Consider the following 24,447-nt stretch of genomic DNA (forward strand, 5'->3'; position numbering starts at 1 on the left):
TTTGCCTCTGAAATTAGCAAATATGACAGATAGTTAAACAACACAACTGTATTGGTGAGAGATGGGTAAGTGGCTATGCCTGTGCAATGTTGGGAATACCAACCAGTATAACCTTTCCAAGGGTAGCTTGAGGACATCACAGCACAAAATGTGTAGGCCCTGCCAAAAGCTGGCTCCCCAGGTATCTGCAATGCAACCTGTTGGCTAAGACGAAGCTGAGTTTATTGCTTACCTCCATGAAGGAGACCACTGCCTTGAAAATCTTTGGCAATGTCTCCAAAAGGGGAATGGAAGGTCAGAACTTGCTGTCATGGAAGTTTGATTTAAGGTGAGTCTTTCAATGGAGGTGAGGAGAGGCATAATCCTTGTTGAGGATTGGGTAAGAACCACCCTACAATAATCCAGGGTTGATGGAAACAGCAAGTGAGGATTTGAAAGGAGGGATTCAAAGAACTTTAGGGCACATTCTATTGATATTTTCATTGAACAGCTGATGGGTTTTTGAGAAGTTCCTGTAATGAACAATCAAACCATTTGCCTATGCAAGACAGTGAAACAAAATCAGGCCTCTAATCAACAGGGCAGAGATGGGGTTTGTTGATAGTTTTGGTATAAATTATAATGAAGTTAAAGTAGATTTTAAAGGTTAATGAAAAATAAGGATCCTTCAGGTGGTTAATTTGAATACATTACATAAACTACTGCTTGAAACTTCTTTAATGGATATTCATCACAACATCATTAATAATAAACAACCCAGCCCTGGCTGGTTTGGCTCAGTGGATAGGGTGTTGGCCCTGCAGACTGCAGGGTCCTGTGTTTGATTCCTGTCAAGGGCACAGACCTTGGTTGCAGGCTCCATCCCCGGCCCTGGTTGGGGTACATGTGGGAAGCAACCAACTGACGTGTCTCTTTCACATTTCTCTTTCTCATCCTCTCCCTTCTACTTTTCTAAAAAAGTCAATGGAAAAATATCCTCCCATAAGGATTTAAAAAATATTAATAAGCAACCCAAAGGTCCAACAATAGGGGAACTGGTTCAATATTGCATGGCACATCAATACAGTGGTGTCTGGCCATTCAGTCATTACAGAAATGATTGTATGAAAGCATGACTCTACTTGTATGATTCACCACTCTGCCTACATGTCTCTTTTCTTAACCTTATAGCCACCCAGTCTGGCAATGCAGAGAGGCACTCTCGAGGATGGTTAGAAGTGGCCGAGTGAAGGCACATGTGGAGCTGGTGTGGATGGGCTTTGCTCCTACTATAGGCAGCTTGGTCTATATGAGAAGAAATTACAGTTCTCTGGGGTGTCGGTGGTGTAAAGCCCTAGTGTTGGCAGATATGGACTCTGACCACATGCAACTCCTGGGCAATGAAAGTGCTCCCAGCCCCTCACCCAGCACCTCCTGAGCAGCCTTTCCCACGCTCCTAGCTCATTGCCCCTTGCATCAGGACTGTGTACCTCTCTTCCCTCTCCTCTGTACTTCCTCTTTTGGTTAGTTAACTTCTACTCAGCATTCTAGAAGCTTGCATGCTCTTCCTATATATTTATATTTATCATAGTACTTATCACACCATATTATGATGTGTCTCTTTCTCCATCTCCCATCCTATTGTGAGCTACTTGAGAACAGGGTCCATGCTTAATGTTCGTTATTCCTGGTACCTGGCACATAATAGTCATTCAATATATTTTGTTAAAGAAAGGAATACATTAGGTCGCTTGAGTAGTTATCCTTTCCTTTTATGAGCAGGTCATAAGACTATTTCTCAAGTGTATTTTGTGTCAGATTTTTCCTTTATCCGGAGGCTGTACAGAAAGGGGAGTCCTTTTGATAGCAGACCCCAGCTAGTCCCCTATAGAAGAATTCAAATGGCCCAGCTCTCAGGCTTCCTAGCTTGTAGGTCCCAAGGCAGCAAGTCTTCCTTGTCTAAAGCACTTGATGGTGTCTAACGTATGAGAGGATTTTCCTGTAGGTCTGAGGTAGGGACAAAGAAGAAGGCTCAGGCAGGAGTTATGGTCTTCCTGGTTTCTCTCAGAACCTTGGGTCAGACACAGAGCAACAAATCTGAAACTGAAAAAATAAATAAATAAAATGAAGAGTTTCTCAGGAACCTACACAACTTCAGAGAGAGAAAGGCCCTTGAAGGAAGCTGAAGAAGAGCTTTGGAGAAACAGAAAGTGAGGAGAAAGCTGGGGATGGGAGGTGATTCACTTTATTCTTGTATAGTTGGGGATAGGATAGAGAGGTGGCATTAGGGGTAACGTGGGTACTGGGATCCCTGTTTTCTTTGCCACTTTGAGAAAATGACCCCGATCTTTGAATGAACTATGGCCTAGGGTCCCGGAGCTGGAACAGAGAGAGCAGAATATTTGCCAACCTCACTGGTAGTGAACACAGTACAATGAAAGTGGTTTGGAAAAAGGTCTTGTAATCTTCCATCGTCAGGTTTGGGGGTTGGGCTTATCCTTGTTCCCTCTTCAATGTCCTTCTTTGTGGAACATTTTCCAAAGGGACAGCAGGTTGAGTTGGGATTGAGGCTTGTCATATAAAAAGGAAATTAGGGTCCCATTTCTCTCTTCATTCTCTTGCCTTTTAGGAATTCTGCATATTGAAGAGGTCTTTCATCTATCCTACAGGAAATTATAGGGCTACTTACTTTATCATTCTACTGTGCTACCGTTCCATCTCTCTTCCCCTCCTCCCTTCCAAAACAGTTTGGTCAGAAGAATTGGAATATTGCTCTATCCCCCAGGGCATACAGCAGGATTTCTGAGGCTCCAAGAAAACCCTAACCCAGCCAACATTTAGAAACAACAGAAATGATGGACAGAACACCTCTGGGTGCTGCCAAATGATTTAAATGATATAACTCTGAGTTAAAATTTTCAAGAAGTGACCCTCCATTGGCTTTGGTGTCTGCTTCTCCTTATATATTTGCATTTTTTGAGAAAGAGTCAGAATATGGAAATGATATATTCCTAAAAGTGGGATCACTGGGTCAAATGGGAATTTCATTTTTAATTTTTTGAGAAAACTACATGCTGCTTTCCACAGTGGCTGCACCAGTCTGCATTCCCACCAGCAGTGCATGAGGGTTTCTTTTTTCCACATTCTCGCCAGCACTTGTCATTTGTTGATGATAGCCATTCTGACTGGTGTGAGATGGTACCTCATTGTTGTTTTGATTTGCATCTCTCGGATGATTAGTGACTTTGAGCATGTTTTCATATGTCTCTTGGCCTTCTGTATGTCTACTTTCGAAAGTGTCTATTTAGATCCTTTGCTCATTTTTTGATTGGATTGTTTATCTTCCTTTTGTTAAGTTGTATGAGTTCTCTGTAAATGTTGGAGATTAAACCCTTATCAAATATAATGCTGGCAAATCTGTTCTCCCATGCAGTGGGCTTTCTTGTTGTTTTGTGGATGGTTTCTTTTGCTGTGCAGAAGCTTTTTATTTTGATGTAGTCCCATTGGTTTATTTTCTCAGTTTCCATTGCCCTAGGAGCTGTATCGATAAAGATAAATACCACATTATCTCACTCACTTGTGGAACATAGTAAACAACATAAACTGATGAACAAAAATAGATCTAGAGACAGAGAAGCATTGAATAGACCGTCAAACTTCAGAGGGAAGGTGGAGATGGGGGGTGGGTAAGAGGTCAACCAAAGGACTTGTATGCATGCATATAAGCCTAACCAATGGACACAGACACTAGGGGGGTGAGGGCATGAGCGGGGAGGAGGGCAGTTAGGGGTGGCCGGGGAGAGGTCAATGGGGGAAAAGGAGACATATGTAATACTATATGTAATACTTCAAACAATAAAAAATTAAAGAAAACAAATACACCAAAAAACACACAAAAAACCTCATAGACAGACAACAGTATGCTGAGTACCAGAGGAAAAGGGGGTTGGGGGAATCTAGAAAAGGGTAAAGGGGGATTAATGGTGACAGAAGGAGGCTTGACTTGGGGTGGTGAACACACAACACAATATACACATGATGTATCATAGAATTGTACACCTGAAACCTATATCATTTTATTAACCAATGTCATCCCAGTAAATTCAATAAAAAAAATTTTAAGTGAAAAAAAAAGAATATGGAAATGAGAGAGCCTAAATCAATGAGGAAGGCATTCGGCTGCCAGTGAAAGAACAGCCTAACTACAATGGTTTACAGAAACAGGGATGATTTTCCTCTCAAACAAGAAGCCTGGCCGTCGCTGACGTTGGTTCATGGATCGCCGGCATCTCTCTCGTGGTGGTCACATCACTGCTCAAGTCTTCACTTCTCCATTCAAGAGAGTGAGAAGGCAGAAGGAAGAAAGAGGTGGTGCTTTTTTATTGGGAAAAACAGTAATCTTCCAGGAGGCCCTAGCAGACATCGTTGGCCGGAATGATGTCACATGGCATTCCTGCATCAAGGGAGGCTGGGGAAAGAGACTTGAGCCTTCCCCAACCTTGTAGGAGAGCCAGTCGGGGGAATGGGCCAGGAACGTGTGTGGATGTCAGCCTTCCGTTTTCCTCAGGGGCCCACAGCCTTGGGATGGAGGCATTGCCTGTCTTCCTTCTATTTATGGTTCATTGTTCTCCTTGCCAGTTCCCGTTAGCCAGCACAAACAATGAGGCTCCGTTGTTAGACCCCGTGAATTTTACCTAATGGATTTAACAAGTCTTTTCAAAATGAGAAAAGCACACAGTTGTCTAGGACACAGAGGGACAGAGGTGTGCAAGGAAGGCTGGACAAGCACATGGTGACGAGGCTTTGGAGGAGGATGGCCTCAGGTGTGGTTAGACATCGGACCGCATCTGCCTACAATTCCTCTTGTCGCTCCACATGCAAGCAGAAGCAAGTCCTAGTGTGGACCAGGCTCACAAGTTTATAGCTTTGGGGCTGTGGTGGGAAAGGCAGCACCCTGGGAGCCCATTAGAGGAGAAACTGGGCTCCTCTTCAAATCAACTGACATCAGAACCCTCAGAGGCAAATTGCTCCCTTCTTCAGGACATCCTTGCAGGGCCCATTAGAGCGTAATGGAAAAAGGCCTCCTCCAGGGCATGCAGAGAAGGACCAGGTAATGTTCAATCTGAGCGTGGAAGGGCTGGCTTCCCGTCCGGCAGGCTTTGCGGGAGTGTGGAGAGTGGGCTGAATAAGCCAGTCATTTTCTCAAGTGGGGAGCCACTCTGGCACTCTCGCCACCCATCTGGCCATAACTCTTCAACTCAACGCTTTCCTCACACCAGCGGCTCCTGCACCCCAGGATCAGAATTGTCCATCACCATAGCAACCTCAAGAATGGCTTCAGACAAGATCTCTTTGATCCTTGAGGATGCAGGTGTGTTTTTCTGCTTTTCTCTTCTCTCTTTTTTCCCCTCCAGGAGGCGAGGCAGGGCAGGGCAGTGGTGGCAGGATGGTAAGGATAGGGCTGAAATGAGCAACGGCATATGCCTCCAGGCAGAGGACGAACAGATGGTGTGCAACTTGTGCCGCCAGCCTCTGAAGCATCTGCACCCACCGGTTCTCGGATCCTCTCACAGGGAAGAGGGGGTTTGCGTTATGGCTGCAGGAAACGGGGGGACGGGATTGCTCTCTTACGTGGAATTCCCATACATAAACAAGAAAATAAGGAGAACATTTTTTGGTTATTGCTCTCTCTTGTGGTTACTTGCTTTTCAGAAGCAGTCCGGTTTATGTGGAAACATTAGACACTTCAATAACTTCAGCAAACTTTTATAGAGTGTCTTCTCTTTATTTTTATTTTATGGTGTAGATCTCACCTCTTCCAACAGGAATTCCAGGCAGCTTACATCAAGGGCATAAAAGACGGGACTAATAAAATAGAAAATCAGAACCAAGGAAAGAAAAAAGCAAACATTCTAACCACGGGGGTTAACATAGTGGTAACAGAAGATTAAAATTTAACTTTTGGAATCCTAAACACAAGGACAAAAGAAAATTTATATTCTTAGCAGTTTCTCTTGAAGAAAACAATTATTCCACGACCTGTTTAAAACAGTGAGCTGTGAACCTTTTTTTTAAACCCTCACTTGAGGCCCGGCTGGCGTGGCTCAGTGGTTGAGCATTGACCTATGAACCAGGAGGTCATGGTTCGATTCCCGGTCAGGGCACATGCCTGAGTTTTGGGCTCAATCCCCAGTGTGGGGCGTGCAGAAAGCAGCCAATCAATGATTCCCTCTCATCATTGATGTTTCTATCTCTCTCTCCCTCTCCCTCCCTCTCTGAAATCAATAAACATTTGTTTTTTTAAAAATCCTCACTTGAGGATATGCTTTTATTGATTTTTAGAGAGAGAAGGTGAGAGAGACATAGCCATGTGAGAGAGAAACATCGATCAGTTGCCTCCTGTACGCACCCCGACTGGGGATCAAACCTGCAACCCAAGCCACCCAGCCAGGGCAGCTCTGAACCTTCTTCAAGCACCTCAGTCTGTCCACAGTGCACGGCCGGCCTCCCTTACAGACCAGAGGGCAGTAGCTGCTGTCCCACCCCAGAAACTCCTCTGACATGAGGCCTCACAGACAGGGTGATCTGGTGCAGGTAGCAGGCTCCCAGGCTGAGCTCCAGAGGGCAGAGGGGCCTTAGCCCTAAGCCAGCGGTTCTCAACCTGTGGGTCGCGACCCCTTTGGGAGTCGAACGACCCTTTCACAGGGGTCGCCTAAGACCATGGGAAACACATATATAATTACATATTTTTTTGTGATTAATCACTGTGCTTTAATTATGTTCAATTTGTAACAATGAAATTGGGGGTCACCACAACATGAGGAACTGTATTAAAGGGTCGCGGCATTAGGAAGGTTGAGAACCACTGCCCTAAACAAATCTGTCCCCACAAAGTTTTGTTTTAGCCAAGATGCCCCACAAATACGAGACACCAGTGAAGGGCTGGCATGGCCTGGGCCGCTACTCACATTTTCTTTCTCCCTCTCACTTTCACACAGCCCTCTCAGAGGTCTTATAGTTATGGCCTTCAAAGAATTTGGCAGCCTGTCTCTTAAACTCTACTGAATGGCACTTTCTTCTAAGTCAACACCCGTCTGTCTCTTGCACCGTCCACATTTCATAGATAAAACATTCTCTCCTCCAACTGCCGTGGCCCCGGATAGCTCAGCCTGCAGGTCCTCCCTCCTCCACGGCACCCCCGTCCTAGTTTGCATGGGCATGCTTGAAATGTGCCACATTCCTCTTCATAATAATCGTTACTGTTTCTCCAGCGCTTATGTGGCCGGCGTGGAGCGAAGAGACTCCCATAAATTAATTCGCGTAGGCCTCTGTGCCACAGGGCAGAAGATGGTGATGGTCATTTCACCATCTGAGGCTCAGGGAGGCCCCATTACTGCCAGGCCCACGTGGCAGAATTGGGATTTGACCCCAGGAGACTGACTCGGAGGCCGGCTCCACCTCTGCCCCGCCTGCCTTCCCCTTGCCCCATTCATTCCCCTGCTGGGATGAAAGTTTCAACCGGACGAGAACAGGAGCTGCTTTGCACACACCAGGGCACGCAGCTTACCCACGCTAAACAGGCAGTGTTTAAAATCAACGTTTTCCTCAGTTTTATGAACATGAGGTTGTATTTCCATACATTGTCTTTTAACTGTTTGCGAATGGATATCTACTCCAGGAAAAAAACATCTCATAGGACTCAACATGAAGAACAAATCCTTGTTAAATATTTCGTTAAAAGTCATTGGGTGTTGCTGCCAAAGCAACCGAAAATAATTAAATTCCTTTGCATCCTGTGATGTAATTTACATAAGCAGTCACGCTATTCCTCTCCGTTAATGTCAAACGTCTTAGCTGGGTCCCCTGTGGAACCTGTGCTGGTGTAATTATGATTTCAGCGTTGGGAGCCCAGCTTGGGTGGCGCCTTGGCAGTTTATTCAACACACAGGAGTCTCCGGCTAATTCGTGGGAACTGACAGGGTAGCCCGGGACTGGGAAAGGGGTTTTGTATTTTCCCGGCCCTAGAGCCCTGAGAAGATACAAAGCAGAGAAGGGTCCCAGGCCAGCCCTCTTGGAGGGCTCCCGGCCACCGCCTGCCACGGAGCCAGTGCTCAGAGCACTGCGAGGGTAGCTGGCCGCACAGCACCTTCTGGAAAAGTCCAGCGACCACTTCTTATTCCATCTCTGACTCCCAAATAGGACCTTGGGCCAACTTATCTTCTATCTGTGTCTAGCTCCCCCCCACCCCCTTTTTAAATAAACCGGTCTCCTCTTCTATATGAGGAAATGGCAGTTTTGTAAAAGGCTTTGCATTCAAGGAGGAAGGGCACTCTTCAAGTAGAAAACCCACTGCGCCCATAGCTAGGTGTTTTTCTTTAGTGTCCGAAACATTAGAAGGTTATGCTTTCCATTCTCTGTATTCTGGGGGCCTGGGGGTGGGTGGGGTGGAGGGACTGGAGCAAGGGGAGCAAGAACAGAGAGACACTCCAAGTGGCTGGAGGATGGAGAGAATAAAATTTGCTGTTTCCTGCGGCAGAGCTTGCAGTCCAGCAAAGGGGCTGCCGGCTCTGCTCTACGAAGGGGCACTGGGTCAGCCACACGGACCTCCGTGGCTTTCATGGCCTTTATCGACTACAGTAACATGAGTCATATTAATCCACAGCTCATCGGGGTGCAGCGAGAGCTGGATATTTAAGTGTTCTGGAAAATTTCACCGAGCCAACCGGTGATGGCTTGGCCGCTGGGCCACAGGTCACCGTAAACAGAGTCTACCAGCAGGACACGTGTGGGGTTTAACTGCCGTTATCCACGGAGAGACCCCGGCGGCATCCCAGAGGAAGGGAGAGAATTTTATGACTTGGAAAGAAGACAATGCAATGCCTCTGAGCCTGCTGCTTCCTATTAGGAAGGACATGATTGGGAAGCTCAGGAGCCACAGGGAAGCGTCTGTGCCAGCGACCATAAACCAGGAGGTTCAGCAGGAGAAGAAGCGATTTCTCCAGCTCCAGACGGGAGGGTGTGGGAGTGGGGGGAGGAGGGGAGAGAACAATGCAGGGAAAGGAATCTGAAGAAAACCATAAAACCAGAAGGAAAGCTGGAAAAGTTCCCTGAGCGATTCATTACAGAGGAGACTTAATTGCAGGCCAAACTAGGCTGCCTCGGGTCTTTTCTACTGAAACGGGTGGCTGCTCGAGCATCCACTTCTAGATATACCTCAGGGAAGTGACTCCATCCTGATAGGCCTCCGCCATCGGGGGCTCTAGACTAAGACCCTGTTAGCTGTCCCCCACAGCCACCGAGGTGCAGGGCTGAGGAGGAGGTCACAGGGACAGACAGCTCTTCTGACGGAGGGGACCGAGACCTCCACGACCCTAGGGGGAGGCTGTCCCTTTCTAACAGAAATCCAACCCCAGCTCAGTGCTCTGATCTTGCGGGTGGACTACTCAGTAATGCATGGGACACAGAGAGGAAACGTTCAGCAACCAAACCCACAAGAATCAAACTCCAAAAAGCAGCTGAGGAAAGAGGGTGGAGTGAGACCAGGGCAGGGTGATTCCTCAGGCCGCTTTCCTTTCCCGGGTGCTCTGAGGACCAGAGACCAGTTAGCATCTGTACGGAGAAGCCTTGTAAAACCCTTGGTGGTGGTGCCGGGACACTCTGGCCCTGTGCTGCCAGGGACCTCTTTGCAAGTTGAGGCGGTTTCTACGTTCTCTTCTCTTCCGCTTGAAAGGAGCTAGGATGGGCATAGCATGGGAGGGAGATGTAAACACCCTTCCCGGAGCCTGGGTGTTTGCTCGTCAGGATGCAGGAGAAAGGCCCTTGGCTTAGTTTTTCTTTGTAAGAGAGTGATCCACGATGGTTTCTTAGCTCCTAGACAAGTTACAATGAGTGTAAATAAATGACTTGCAATATATCCAAGTGGGTGTGAGGATGTTTAAACGCATCAGTATATCCCGAGGCCACACAACATAAAACAAAACCAAGATGTCTAATAAGATACAATTAAGGCAATAGAAGAAGAATGGCTACTCCAGAGCAGATAAAGGCATATTTGAACAACCCGCACCCATGTAAACAAATAAATCATCTTGCATCCTTGGGTGACGATAACATTACATAATAAACTGGAGGATTGGAAAAGTTCTGTGATTGCTCAGGACTAAAGGGGAGAAAAGCCTTGCTTGATTTTGATAAATGCTATTAGTGATATTTAACATAGTAACTGGAGAACTATACTATGGGCAATTGAGTAAAACAAGTAAAACTAGGGCAACGGGAAAATAAAAAGCTGGTACAAAATTTCCAAAAGATATGTCTTACTAAATATGGGGGTCTGAGAAGCTAATGCAGCAGGGCCTGATTGCGTGTTGTTGGCACCCTGGAGTGGGCGGTGCAAGGTTAGGAAGGATCGCTAATGGCACAACCCAAAGCAAAGAGAAACTTCTGACCACCACTCACGTGATGCCAGGTTCAGAGTTCATTCATTCATAGATGTGTTCATTCCCCCAATCGTTATGAGTATATAGGCTATATAAACTCTGCTGTGGGTGTGGGGGGCATCAGAGAGAATAAGACAAATAATGTCTTTACTCCCATGAGGCTTATGTTCTGTGGAGAGTAGACTGAAAATAAGTAAGCAAGCTCATGAGCAGACAAGATAGAACCGGATAGTGATCACTGCTATGAAGAAATGACAACCAGGCGATGAAGAGAGTGTGACTGGGGGTGGCGATAGGAGCTGCTGTTAGATAAAGAGGTCAGGGCAGGTCTCTCTGGGAAGGTGAGTGGCATTTGAGCAGAGATCTGAATAGTGAGAAGACGGTCATGTGGAAATCACGGGGAAAGTTATTCTAGGCAGCAGGACTGGCACATGCAAAGGTCCTGGGGAGGCCACAAGCTTGCTGTGCTTAAGGAACAGAAAGAAGGCCAACATGCCTGGCAAGGCCAGCGGAGCCTGGGAAAGGGCTGAGAAGCAGGCAGGGGCTAGATCTGGGAGGGCCTTCTAAACCAGAGTGACAACATGGGTCTTAATCGAGGTGTTGTGGGAAATCAGAGAAGGTGGTGAGGATGGGATCTGACCCTGAAAGTCTAGGCAGCACACTTACAATTGGGCCTCTCCAGCAGGAGGAGTTTGGAAAAGGGAGGGGATGGCCTTGGACATGGATCAGCTGCCACAGACCACAAGGGCAGGCCCCCACCTGGGCTGGCCTGACGCTCTTCAGCAACTAGGCATTGCCAAGAGGATATTCGGCCCCAGCCTGGATTGTTCTCGTGAAGGGAGGAGTGGGAAAACCTCTGGGGCGGTCGGCAGCTGTTTTCCTCCTTGTAGACAGAACAGCAGGAAAAGCCGAGCAGAGAGAACAATAACAGCTAACACACGCTAAGTGCTCTTCTGTGCCATGCTAAATGCTCTACATGTTATTAACTCATTTTACCCTATTCTCATCCCTGTTTCAGATGAGGAAACTGAGGCATGGAGAGGTTCAGTAAGTCACCCCAAATCACACAGGCAGTAAGGGTCTGCACCCAGGGAGGTGAAGGAGCAGAGAAGGTATGCAGAGAGAAATGTAAGAAAGCTGGGCTTCTGAACTCCCTACAGCCCCCCAGACCTCAGTTTCCCAACCCTCCTGGAATTCTTGCTTTTGTTTGGGGAATTCTTGCTCCCCCCTTTCCCAGCCTCTCCCCTCTCTGCTAATGCTGGCCCGAGGAGATTTCCTTCATATGCCACTAAGGACCTGAGCTAATGAATATTTAAACTTCTAGTTGTGGGAATAGAGCTAGTTTCTATATGAAAACTAGAGGCCCAGTGCACGAATTCGTGCATGGGTGGGGTCCAGTCATCCTGCCCCAATCGGGCTGATTGGGCAGGGCTGGCCATGGGGAGGGGCCCTGGGCAGTTGGCAGGCCACCCTGCCCCCTGGTCGAACTCCCATCGAACTCCAGGTTGAGGGGACAATTTGCATATTACCCTTTTATTATATAGGATACAGTCTATTCAGCTGGTGTCTCGGAGAAAAAGGGACACTTCCATCCCCTCCACAAGCAGTGATAATGACATCATTAATCACAAGTAACACGTGTGGCACTCATACTGCATACTAGGCTCTCCTCTGAGTCCCTGCCAAGTGCTAACTCAGCCAGTCCTAACTAACACCCTGCGAAGTGTGTGCTGTTCTTCCTTTAGGAGGAACAGAGGCAGAGGGTTGAATTCTGTCCTCCCAAAAGGTGCGTTGAGATCCTAACCCAGGGGTGGGCAAACTTTTTGACTCGAGGGCCACAATGGGTTCTTAAACTGGATCAGAGGGCCGGAACAAAAGCATGGATGGAGTGTTTGTGTGAACTAATATAAATTCAAAGTAAACATCATTACATAAAAGGGTACGGTCTTTTTTTTTTTAGTTTTATTCATTTCAAACGGGCCGGATCCGGCCCGCGGGCCGTAGTTTGCCCACGGCTGTCCTAACCCCAGCACCTCAGAACGACCTCATGTGGAAATAGGGCGGTAGCAGCTGGGCCAGTGTGGCTGGATGGTTGAGCATCCACCTATGAACCAGGAGGTCAGGGCACATGCCCAGGTTGGGGCTATATCCCCAGTAGGGGACGTGCAGGAGGCAGCCGATCAGTGGTTCTCTATCATCATTGATGTTTCTATCTCTCTCTCACACATCCTCTTTGAAATAAATAAAAATTATAAAAAATACTTTTAAAAAATAGGGTGGTTGCATTCGTTAGTCACACTGGAGTAGGCAGCCCCTAATCCAGTAAGACTGCTGTCCTTATAGGAAGAGAAGGACACGCAGGGGGGAGGTGGGGCAGAGATTGGAGCGAAGCCTCCTCCAGTCGCGCAACCCCGAGGAAGGCCACAGCCACCAGAAGCTGGCAGAGCGGCCTGGACCCCATTCTCCCTCAGAGCCCTCAGAAGGAACCAACCCTCGGTGACACCCCGATTTCAGACTTCTAGCCTCCAGAACTATAAGAGGATACATGTCTGTTGTTTTAAGGTGCCCAGTTTGCAGTACTTTCTTCCAGCAGCCCTGGGGACTAAATACAGAGAGGTTAAGCCATTTGCCCAGGTCACACAGTAGTGAGGTGGCAGAGGAAATGGCAGGCAGGGGTGGGTGTCTCTGAGCTGGTGTTTTTACCTTCTTCTCCCCAGCAGTGTTGGGTGTCACGCTGGAGGGACCCCTACTCGGAGGGCCAGGCGGAGAGTCAGCCGCCTTCGCCTGCTCCTGCCTGCTCTTCGCTTCGAGGCTAAGGCAGAAAGTGTAAACGGTTAACATGCTCAGAGAAACCTGGATGGGCAACTGGCTGGGGTGAAGGCCAGCCTGCCATGCTGTCTAGACAGATGGCCACCCAGCGCCTCCCCAATGCCTGTGGGGCCTGGGGCGGACCTGTGTGTGGGGAGCCCGCTGGCCTTGGAGTCCTGCTCGGCCTCCCACTGGCTGGCTGACCGTGGCCGAGGCGCCTGACTCCCCTGAGCCTCAGTTTCCTCCTGTAGAAAAGGAGAAGTCGGCCCCCCAGGGTTGTTGTGGCAAATACGGCAGTGAAAGCGACACGTCAGAGCCCAGAGCGGGACGTAGAGATGAGAGAGAGCACGCAGGCAGCCTCCGTCCTGCCACCCCAGGTCCACAGGAGCCACGGAAATGCCACCGGTTTCCTGCTTTGCTTCCCTCTCGGCGGCTTTGTCTAAGCCGCGACCGTGGCCTCCCAAGCCCGGCTCTTAGTATGCGCAGCCCTTCCCTCAGCTTCTAAGTGGGATGATCTCCATGAAAAATTAATTGTGCATTTCTCTCTCTCTCTCTCTCTCCCTCTCTCTCTCTCTCTCTCTCTCTCTTTTATTTTTTTCAAGTGGAGAAATTATTTAGGGCTTTAGTGAAGATGGGGCAGCTATTTGCTATGCAGCGTCTCATCCCCCTCGCCGTCACCGTCACCCTGGTCGTGTTCAGCAAATGATGCCGCTATTCTCTTCCCGGCAGGGGGTCTGGCAGCTACATGTGTTCTGCGCATCCTGCAGGGCACTCTGGGGAACGCAATGTGGTGGCGACGGCTGTTTCTAATTACTGCCATGTCAGGAGGCAAAGGAAGGGAACTCCGCCAGCCTGGTGGGCCGCTGGGCAACACCAACATCAGGTTATCGGGTTCTGGGGCCGGCAAGGCCTGGTAATGGGACTGGTCACTTGGGAGTGGGATCTGGCTTTTCCCCAAACAAACTCAACATCTGCCTGATTGACTGGGACACAGTAATGTACGCCCTTACTTGCCGAGTGCCTAGTGTGCTCTTGGTTTTGGGCTCAGCACTGGGACTGGGGGCGAAACAAGCAGCAATAGACACAGCTCTGTCCTTCAGGAACTGCCATCATAGCTGGGGATGAGGACAGAGAAACAAAGAAAAAATAACTCCATTTGCCATCCAACAGCATTTATTGAGAACTGTCCTTGTGGAGTGTATAGTCTAGCCGGGGAGAGAGGCAGTAACGCAACATTCTCACAGGCAGGCGGTGACAAAGCATGCAAAGGCTGCGAATGAAAGTGCAGGGGCTCTTAGAGCGTAAAGGGGACCCGGCTTGTTCTGGGCTGAGTGGAGGGTTCCTGGATGAAGCCGTGGAAATGGAAAAGAGAAGTTACTCCGGGAAGTGTGTGCGAGGAGTCAGCAGGCTGCGTGGACAGATGCAGGGGTGATGGACATGGCTGCTCAAGATGACTTCTGGGTTTCTGACCAGAATGCCTGCAAGTCAAAGGTGCTCTTGCCAGACAGGGCAGTTGGGAGGGGCGTCGGTTTTGCAGGGCGAACAGCAGAGAACAAAGCAAGTGGAGAGGACAGATGGAGGGACTGGAAGTGCTACAAAGTGGGAAGGCAGGCGGACGTGGGGGGGCAGGGGTAAGATGGGGGGTGAGGGGACGAGGCGATGACTCTAAGGAAAGAGAGTACATGGACGTGAACCCTGGGCAAGTGCTCACCTTGGGAACTGCTCAGAGCTGGAGCTTCCATGGAAGAAAGGAACTCACACTAATGAACACTAGTGTGAGCCCGGTTCTGTGTGGGCTGTGTACACACTGCCACTGTGTGGATCATTAGGCAGCAAGACTCAGAAACTCACTCAAGGGCATTCCAGTGAAGTGTGTTGTGTGGCATGTGATGTGGTGTGTGGTACGTGTGCCTGCACAGTGTTGTGGTGGTGTGCATGTGTCTATGTGTGTGTATGGTGTGTATGCATATGGATGGATGTGTGTGTCATGTGGTGTATGTGCATGTGTGGTGTGTGTTGTGCTGCGCCAGCATGGCCAAGGGTGAACCTGAGAGGGGGCAGTGAAGGATGGAGAAAAGACAGACAAGAGAATGAAAGCTGGGTCTCAGTGGGACGCTGCCTCTCTGATGGAGAGACAGCGACACGGACTACAAGCCATGTCTTTATTTTATAGCCAGATTCCACGAGGCAAAATAAGGGTGTGGTCAAGATGTTTACAACATTCTCGTGGGTTTCGATCCTACTCAACTACATGCACCTGAACTCTATCAAGCCCACATCACTCAGACACATGGGCCACGTGTTCGGACCATAGGTTCAAGCTTACAACTTTAGCTGTTGGCTATAATTGTGCTGGGAGGGCCCTGCCCTCCAAGCTGGGACTTGCGCGTGGCCACGAGAGGACTGTGCCCTCTCATTAGTCCGAGGCTTGAACCTGTCCAAACACTGTAGCTGCTCTCCACAGTACATGTGCCTGCATGGTGTGGTGTGTATGTGTCTATGAGTGTGTATGGTGTGTATGCATATGGATGGGTGTGTATGTGATGTGGCATATGTGCATGTGTGGTGTGTGTGGTGTGTGTGGTGTGTGTGCGCACACAGTCTGTAGTGTTATTATATCCCAGGGCATGGAACAGCTGGACGCCCTGGAACATGACCTTAGACATCAGGAATGGCAGCCCCTTTATCCATCTTTCTTGGGACAAAAGGTATCTAATTTCTGCCTTTCTTTCTGTGTCTGTTCCATTTTCCTGCTGCTCTCTGCTGACTATTGGGTGCCTTCCTTGCTTCTCTGTGGCCTTACTGTTGCTTTTTAGTTCAAGAATCCAGTATTACCCATTCAATCATTCTTCCAATAAAATGTACTGAATACCCACCACATGTCAGGCAGTGATTTTAGGCACTGGGGTTACAGCAGCTCTCAGAGCAGTTCCGTCCATTCTAGCAGGGGAGACAGAGTAAGCAAATGCAGTGTTTCAGGTGCAATGGTGCTGTGAAGAAGAGAAAGGTAAGTGAGGGTCTGGAAAGTGACTCTGGGAGGCGGGCGGAGTGCTGTGTTTGTAACTGCTGTCTGGGAAGGCCTCCCTCTGGTCCAGCAGCATCAGAGCAGAGACGCGAGTGCGAGTGGTCCATGTGGGTGTCTGAGCCCGAGGGGAGAATGTGGGTAAAGACCTGACATGGGGCATGGCCTGAGGTGTTCACAGAAGAGCATGGAGATGAGTGTGGCTGGTGTGAGTGGTGGGGGAGCATCAGAGGAGGTGAGCTCTGAGAGGGCCATGGTGCCGGTTTACCCAAAGCCTAGAGGCATATGAGCCATGAGACACAGCCTTCGGGAGGCAGGGAGTGAAGGAGGGACGTGGTGGGACTTGCATGGTAACAGGCGAGCTGCAGGTGCCGTGTGGGACCAGGGAGAGCAGTTAGGAGGCCACTGCGGTGATCCAGATGGGAGGTCGGTGACCGCACTAGGCTGGAAGCTGAGGGTGGCGAGGTGAGGAGGTTATGGATGGGTTTGAAGGTTGAGCAATTGCTAATGGATCTAACTAATTTGTTTCTGGATCTTTTAGTTCAATTTGATGGATGAACTGACCAGAGAGGGAGAAGGGTAGGGTCAAGTGAGGTAGGAAAGATGCTCAGGTGAGGGCACGAGTGGCCTCCTGGCTGGCATGTCCCCCTCATGCATGCCCGCTGGGTCGATGATGCTCCCAACAGCCTGTGAGGGAGGCATTTACCCTAGTCTTCCTCTCAAAACCTGGCGCTCAGAGTGGATGAGTGACGTGCCTCTGGCCACAGAGCTGGGGCAGGATTGGTCCTTTGGATTCTGTCTGACTCTCAAGCCTGTGCTGTGACTACGGAGTCAGGCTGCCTTGGGGGGTAAGGGGGATGCTGAGGAGCAGGCAGGGAGGGGTGCAGGACCTGGAAGTCCCACAGGAGCGTCTGAAGAATGAGGAAGTGGCTCCCCGTGCCCTGCTGCAGAGAAGCAGAGAAGGGACAAGGGAGAGGCTGCCTTTGCCCAGACTCTGGGCCCCAGAGGACCTGGTGCTGCAGCGGAGAGTAGGGGAGAGGAAAGGAGCTGCAGGGGGCCTGCGGTTAGAGGGACGCTGCCACCTGCTGGCAGTGCCATCTCGGGCAATTGCCCGATCTGATCTGTGCCTCCACGTCCCTTATTATCATGTCCATTTAAACCAAGTTACGCTGTGTTAAACCACAGAAGTTTATTTCTTTTTCACGTTCCATGTTCACTGTGGATTGGTTTCAGCTCTGCTGATCCAGGTCAGGTTCAATGTGGCCCAGACTTAGATGCAGCCCCTGTCTAGGCCTTGCCATTTCAGTGGCAGAAGATGGGGAAACAGAGGGAGGAAGAGAGAGAGAGAGAGAGAGAGAGAGAGAGAGAGAGAGAGAGAGAGAGAGAATATGAATATACCACTGATGACTCCAAGTGAATGGGAGAGGAGAGCCTGATCCCCCAGGGAAGGGCAGAAATGGTTTGAACAACAATTTGATCTACTCCAGTACCTACCTTCAATGGTAGAAGGGCTTTAAGAAGCACTTAGTGTGGCATCTTGGCACACAGTGAGAGCTCAAAAATGATGGCTGGTCCTACTATTGACTGGCCTCAGTGCCCGGAAGGCAATTTGCTGGTCGCAGCAGGAAGAGCTTCCATCGCTCCCATTAAGCAGTTTGTCGCTAGGGAGGGACAACCGCTGTGTGAGAATCTTCAGCTGCACCATTTCCTTTTCCTTGTGCAGCAGCCCCGGGGAATGCTACCTGGGCCTCTGAGCTTCCGTGAGCCGTGAGCCGATGAAGACACAGGCTGGGAAAGATAAACCTTGCTCCAGGTCCCGCAGCTCCCGAGCGGCAGGGCCAAGGTGCTGTTGAAGCAATGCCGCTTGCAGTGGAGTGATACTGAGACGGACTCAGGGATAAGGGAGAGAAAAGAGCTCTGTGCCTGGCGCGAGCACACCAGGGCCAAAGCCCAGCTCCGTGGCTCCCAGAGTCCCTCAGGAAAACCCGGTTCCCGCCCGTGTGAAATGCCGCTGCCGCCACCCTCTCCCAGCCTCGCCCATGGTTGTAAGGCTCAAGCAAAACAGAGGGGGCATCCATACGCGGTGTCCTGCTATATCTGCTGCCTTCCCAGAGAGGACCATGGTGCTGTCACTTCCTAATGTCAAGGGCAGAGTCTCAACAGAGGTTGGGAGCGACAGCTATACTCAACTCCACTCAGCTCAGCAGACGCTGGGAGCCAGCTCAGCGCCTGGACTCGTGCCTGGTGGGCAGCAGAAGTACCTGGGTGATTTGTCCTCGTCGGAAGGGGCAGGGGAAGCACGCACAGCATGAAAGGCAGCTCTTCTACGCTGCAGCGCAAGGAACAGTGCGAATGGACAGCACAAGGGAGACGTCCTTTCCCGTGAACTTCAAAACCTGGGCGGCGATGACTGGATCAATAGACTGTCATTTTGGAAACAGCCAAAGGACAGGAATATGACGATAATCCGCAGGGTGCATGACTTACCAGATACAAATCATATCACACCGAAACAATTTCTTTCCATCACGAGATAACTGGCTTTGGCTTGGGGCAACGAAAAGTAGATTTAGAGGAATATCAAACCTCAATGAAGAAATAGCTCTTCAGCTTTCTCTGGATCCTAACTTGAGGAGGCAGCAATGCACTCGTTCTTCTAAATTGGGGGAGGGGGTAGGAGAGGGGAAGAGAACCGGCCTCTCCGTTGGAATTTGCTTATCTTGAGAACAAGGCTGAGTTCACCCCCTTCCTGCCAAAGGTGAAATTCTCCCATTGAGACCAGGTTGTCCTGGGCTGCTGAGCCGGGGGAAGAATGTGTATTGATTGAGTTCATGCATTTTACCAGGGGAGAAGTGCCCTCCATTGCTCGGAATCTCTTTCATGGTGTAACTCTTTCGTATCGCAGAGTATCTTATTTTCGAGCATCAGCCTTCGGGGCCTGGTGGTCCTCTGTTGCCTTGGGCAAGGATCTTGTTTTTCTAAACCAGATATTGTACCAAGAAAACTTCGGGCAGGTGTGCAGCCCTCCTCCTCCACAGGCTCCCTTTCCCTGGCCCAGCCCCGACCCAGGGCGAGACCTTGAGGACTATTCCAGTCTCGGGGTGCAGCTCTCCCGCTCAGCCCCTGGGTACCAGATGCAGCCTGGCCTCGGGGTCACGGCGGGTGTGTGCCAGGGCTGACTGTTTAATCTTCACTGTCTGTCTGATATATGCGTAGGAGGACCTGTCAGACTGGGTTTATCTTGCCTCACTAATAAACGCAATAAAACCTTGGCGGGTCGTAGTTGGCAGCACTGGAGGCTGATAGAATGTCCACAGGCCTGGAGGGGCTGGTCTGCCCAGGTGGTACTTACATGATACCCGTAGTTTATGAGCGAGTCTTATCCTTCATTCTCCCACCAACACTTATTGAGCAGCTATCGTGTGCCAGGCGCTGTGCTAGAAACTGCTGGTCTGAAACAATTAAAAGACAGCTCCAGCTCTTCATGGCCAGAGTGTGGAAGGGAAGACACGCGCGCGCGAACACACACACACACACACACACACACACACACACACACAGTGCCGTGTGATGATCGCAGGTTCAGATGTCACAGGAGAAAGTGGGAAACTGCTTTCCAGGGTCAAGAAAGGCGTCCAAAAGGAGGATTGTTTAGCTGGGTCACCAAGGACTCAGTCAGCGAGTGCTTCTCAGGGGTCTAGGCTGGCAAGCCGACCAGGTGGGAGGTGAACCACATGGACTGAAGGTGGGCCAGGGAGTGAGGGACCCTTAAGGAAAATCAAGGTGTTGTTACTAAAAAAAAAAAAAAAAAAAGTGTGTATGTGTGTCGGGGGTCGGGGGGGGAGGGGCGCAGGGAACGGGGACAGCATGCCAGGCAGGCAAAAAACGATAGCAGAATTTTACCTGTTGAATTTCCAACAAGATGTAATTCCTCGAGCTGGAAACCTGGATCACAGGTTGTCTTGACTCCTCCATGGCAAGTGGGAGCCCAGGAGAAACACTGGCTGGGCCCTTCAGCTGTGCGTGACCTTGGGAGGTATCTGTCAACACCGGCTTGCCTGAGAAGAGGCGGGGAACTGTCCCGGAAGTCTCCCACCTCTTCTGTCCTCTCACTGGCTCTCCCTGGGAGCCCCAAGGACCGGACCGCAAGCGCCTTGCACCTTTCCACCAGGGGCGCCCTCCCTGGCTTGCGGATTGGGCGCTGTCCCTGGAGCTTAGCTGGGTCCACTTCCTGATCAGTCCCTGGTTCTCTTCAGCTGCTTCAGCTGAGCGGGCCACACTGGCTGCATGAGGATTCCCCTCACGGCTCAAATGTCATCATCCAATGGAAGCTGCTGCTATGGAAAGCTGCGGAACTGTACTTGTCATTAAAGTGACAGGAAACTCTCGGCTCCAAGTTGGCTCTAACGGATGATTAGGGTCTTCGGGGTTTTCACACTTTGACTGAAAGCAGACTGGGAAGGTAAAGGGCTGGGCGGGGGCGCAGAGACCACCCCCGGGGCAGGGAGGCCTTTGGAAGCAGGGCCCACACTGGGACAGGCCAAGGTCAGATCCAATGTCACAGATGACCCAGTTCCTTAGGTTCCTCTTTCAATGGTCGCTTGTTCAAGGGAGAAACCCCGAGGGGAAAGAGCACCAGGCCAGGGGGCTTGGGAAACTGGAAGTCTAGGCCCAGCTCTGCTGTGAATTGGCCGAGGCCCTTTCTGTGTCCATTTCACCTGTGAAATGGGAGCTGGACCACCCATGGGGAGTGTTGTCAGGGTCACTCAGGATAGTAGGTGCTCTGAGCTTCCTCTGTTTTTTCATTTGTCTATGAAAGAGTGTGGCTCTATTTCTAGGCCCTTTCCAGCTCTGAACTCCAATAGCTATTTTGAAAAATGAAAAGTTGTGATATAAATACTTGGTGTTATTATTGTAATTGTTGTTATTCCAAGTGGTAAACTAAAGGCTCCACTAAGGTACCAAACAGCCTGCTATTCTCCTCTGGCTGATGCTTAGCAAAGGCAGCAGAGCAGCTCAGAATGTGTGATGGACCGGATGCTTCTCTGTGGAGCGATGTTGTGACAGCCTGCTTATGAGCAGACCTCCACGGTGAAGAAAATCAATGGGGAAATTGCCAGCATCTCCCCCTGACAAGTTGGAATGATTATTATAGTAAAATTAATCTGATTTGCTAGATCCTAAGAAAAGCCTCTAAGTGCGGACCCACGCAGAGTGCCAGAGAGAAGCAAGATAAGATCCTTGGTTCGCATGCTGGGGAAGCAGGACATCTGAGCCTGAAGCAGGTAATGAAGGTGAGTTAGATGAAAATATAGTGCTGAGCACACAGGATCCGCAGGGCGTTGCATGGCTCGCGGGTGCATGAGGGACAGAGAGCGGTGTGTGAGGGTGGGGACAGAGGTGTTGTTAGGAGCCAAGTGCATGAAGCTGGAGGTGTAAGGAGACACAGTGAGTGGCCAAGATGGGCCACCTCGCTGGGTCCCTCAGAAGCAGAGGTCCAGGCTGGGCAAGGAGGAAGGGAGGTCGCAGGGGCTTCATTAAACCCAGAGCAGTCATTTCCCCATATCAACGCCCTCTGGTGACTTCACAGACTTCGCTCTGGGACTTGGCAGATTCTAACATCTCCTAATGAACCCTTCAGGAAAGAGGCCTCCGCTTTAGGAAATCATTTGTCTGTTCCGGGAAAGTTGCCCATTTGTCCTGGGCTTTCTCTCAGAGTGAATGGGGAGCAGGAGTGGACAGAAGAATCGTGCGAAGAACACTGAACTCCAGAGGGCCTCGCCTTCGATCGCGGACAAGTCACTGAAACTCGCAGGGTCTGTTTTCTCATTTGTAAAATGGGGCGACTTCTCAGTGTGAGTCTCCGAGTCCAAAGGAAACACTCCAGTGGGAGAGCTTTGTCAGCTCAGAGTCGTTACTGGAAACTGAAAAAACGAAAGTTCTCTGGTGTAGCTCTCCGCTCACTAGTCCTTTGAGTCCTGCATCCTCATCTGTAAATGGAGGCAAGGACAGCACCTGCCCTGCAGGTCATTCTGCAGAGGAAACGAGGCAGGCGTGGGGGTGTCTAATATGCAGAACCCATGTTAGTTCCTCCTCTTCCCCCGGCGTTCAAAGCTTGGCCGTAAGGAAGGTTTGAAGCCGTGAGGCAAAGGACTCCATGAAGATGAGCCTAGGCCAGTCAGCACGCTTCATTCCCCTGATTGCAGGGTGTGAACCTTAGAACTTCGCAATCTCCTTCGAGAAGAGGCTGGGTCCTTACCTAGTTTTGAGTTGTGAGTGTGAGGCTGGTGCTGCTGTGGCCGCTTTGCCACCCTGCGGAGAGAATTTGTCTGGGAATGGAGTCAAGCATGAGGAAGCAGGGACAGGAGATGTAAAGAGAGAAACTGATTCCCTTTAAGCTCCTGCATTAAGTCATGCCTGCGGTCAGCTCTACTGACTTTATCAATTGTTTGAACCAGTAGATCCCTTTTCGCTTAAGCCAGTTGGATTGGGTTCCTGTCACTTGCGACCATAAGAATTCTAATGGCATGTACACATCGGGCCATTTAAGCCTGAGAGCAACTATACATTTGTTTCTTCTCAGGTTCCTTGATTTCATTTCATTATTACCAAGCTGCCTTCTGATTACTGTTGATTTTCCAAGTAGATCTTCCCAGGGAGAGTGAATGTACTCATCACATATGTTCATAGACTTTTTCCATCTAAATAAGAGGTTTTGAAAATGATTGTAAGGGAGTAAATGGGATTTCTGATTTTATAATTTGGTCATTAGAGAAGGTACAAATTGGTTTCTGGCTTAAAAGATCGAGAGTCAGATTCTGGACTGTGGAAAACTGACTAGAGTAGTAGTTGTGGGCTCTGGGCCTCTTCCCTTGAAGAACAGCCTGATAATAATGTGTGGCTGTATGGACATCAGAATCCTTTTACGTCCTTGCCCTTAAAGAGCCATCTGACATGTCTCCTATTTTCCCATTCCTTCAATGATTATTTACCAACCACTGGGTGCACTTAGTGAATAAAACTGACCAAAGGCAGCTTATATCCTAGCGAGGGCAGGCAGACAACAGACAAGATAAATACACAATACAAAGAGTAATAAATATTTGGGGGGATTGAGATGTTTTAGACAGGGTGATCAGAGCAGCGACTCTTGACCAAAGACCTAAGGAGAGTGAGGCAATAGCCGAGCAGTCACCAGGTAAGAACTCCCAGTAGAGAGAGCAGCCAGTGCTGAGGTCCTGGGGCAGGAGCTGACCTGGCAGGTCTGGTGAGGGCTAAACTACAGGGGATGAAGTTAAAGAGAAGGAGACCCAGGGCATGGGGCATGTGGAGTCAGAGTGAGGGTGTGTGAGGTGGGGGCATTTGAGGGCTCTGAGCAAAACACAGCAGGATCTGATTCACATTTGGGCAGGATCCCTCTGATTGCCTGTTGTGGGTGGATTCCAGGGGCTATGGGCAGAAGCAAGACACCAGTTGGGAGGTGGTGGTGGCCAGAAGAAGGATATAGGCTGGCAAGACAGGATTGCTGACAGACTGGATCCAAAGTAAAGACTGAAGGATAGCCCTGGGGTTTTGTTTTATGAATGCATGCATGTAGGTAAGTATTCATGTATACATGTATGTATGTGTGTGCATGTATGTTTGTGTTTAGCCTAAGTACCAATGCACCAACTTTGTGCTACAGTGAACCCTTATTTTGTGGCACACTCAGTTAGTTGAGTCTCTGTTCCTTCCACTGGACTGTGGGCTTCTTTAGGGTGAGTGCTTTTCTCATATTTGTTTACCCTAATCTGTGTGGGAGACATTCCTGCAGGGAGAAGATCGTATGACAAAATGGAAAGAAGCATACGACTGGGACTGAGCACCTCTCCTTTGGGAACCCCACTGAGAGTGCTGAACAAGGAAAGAGGCCGTGTTTCCTGACTGGCTGGTGACGCAGGCAAGCAGTGCAGCGGTGGGGGAAAGCTCAGGACCAGTGTTTGGTGGGGTAGACTTGAGGGAGATCAGGGCTCTGGGTGGGTGGACCAGGCATTGTGGCAGGAGCATGAGTGAGTGATCTGCAATAGCACAGAGCAGAGCAGAGGCCAGCCTTCTGGAGGCAGTTGGCAGTGGCAATGGCCATGAAGAGCATCCAAGTCGGCAGCCTGATAGAATGAGGTGCACCAGGCACGTGTCACTAACGAGGGACACCAGATAGTG

The 24,447-nt window shown here is 49.8% G+C and overlaps 1 pseudogene; it reads left to right on the forward strand.

The window, feature by feature from the left end:
- The first annotated feature begins 236 nt into the window (after positions 1–236).
- LOC102442678 overlaps positions 237–24,447 on the forward strand; it is a 57,127-nt pseudogene continuing 32,916 nt past the window's right edge.

The sequence above is a fragment of the Myotis lucifugus genome, unplaced genomic scaffold (genome assembly GCF_000147115.1).
Source record: "Myotis lucifugus unplaced genomic scaffold, Myoluc2.0 scaffold_85, whole genome shotgun sequence".
Taxonomy (NCBI): domain Eukaryota; kingdom Metazoa; phylum Chordata; class Mammalia; order Chiroptera; family Vespertilionidae; genus Myotis; species Myotis lucifugus.